Raw genomic sequence first — 1003 nt, forward strand, 5'->3', positions numbered from 1 at the left:
TTATGTCAAATGTTCTTACCACAATACATTTTTAAAATTTTATTTAAAAAAAAGAGTATGGATGAAAGTACAAGATGGTGGAGGAATAGGACGGGGAGACCACTTTCTCCCCTACAAATTCACTGAAAGAACATTTGAACGCTGAGCAAACTCCACAAAACAACTTCTGATCGCTAGCAGAGGACATCAGGTACCCAGAAAAGCAGCCCACTGTCTTCAAAAGGAGGTAGGACAAAATATAAAAGATAAAAAGAGAGACAAAAGAGTTAGGGATGGAGACCCGCCCCATGAAGAGAGTCTTAATAGAGGCAGTTTTTAAACACCAGGAAACCCTCTTACTGGTGGGTCTGGGGGAAGTTTTTGAATCTCAGAGGAGGAAAAATAAATAAAACCCACAGATTACATGCCTAAAAGCAACTACCAGCAGAAAAGTACCCCAGACGCTCACGTCCACCACCAGCAAGTGGGGACTGAATGGAGAGAAGCGGGCGGCATTGCTTAGGGTAAGGACCAGGCCCGAATGCCCTGACGGCAATTGGAGGGAGCTATCCTGAGATAGCAACTTAAACTGTGGGATAGCAAGAGAGAGAGAGAGAAAATTAACCTGCGAAAAGCCCTAACCGAACAACACTGCTGGCCCGCTCGTTTGCAGAACAAAGGAAGGACTGAGAAATTCCATGGTCGATGATGACGTGACCACTGCGCAATCTGAGTTCTGGGAACTAGGTGATGGAGCGTGTTCTGAGAACGGACTGAGACCGGGTGAAAAAAAAAAAGGAAGGACTGAGAAATTCCAGAGAATAGCTAGCTGGCTGCGGACAGGTCCATCCCCCGCCAGAGGCAGGAAGAAGCGGGGAGGGGAAAGGGGCAAACTTGGCCCCAGAGATGGCATCCCCTACCAAACTGCAAACAGGCTTCCAGTTTCTAACCAAAGACTTCCTGAGATTCTGGACAGTTGACATCTGCCAGGAGGGTCACGGCTAGAGACCAGCTCCCCAGAACA

The 1003-nt window shown here is 47.5% G+C and overlaps 1 non-coding gene across 1 annotated transcript; it reads left to right on the forward strand.

Annotated features, from left to right (window-relative positions):
* Positions 1–678: 678 nt before the first annotated feature.
* Positions 679–761, forward strand: LOC122673103. The gene has a single exon (XR_006334593.1).
* Positions 762–1003: the final 242 nt, after the last annotated feature.

Source organism: Cervus elaphus, chromosome 16, assembly GCF_910594005.1.
Source record: "Cervus elaphus chromosome 16, mCerEla1.1, whole genome shotgun sequence".
In the NCBI taxonomy this organism is placed as follows: domain Eukaryota; kingdom Metazoa; phylum Chordata; class Mammalia; order Artiodactyla; family Cervidae; genus Cervus; species Cervus elaphus.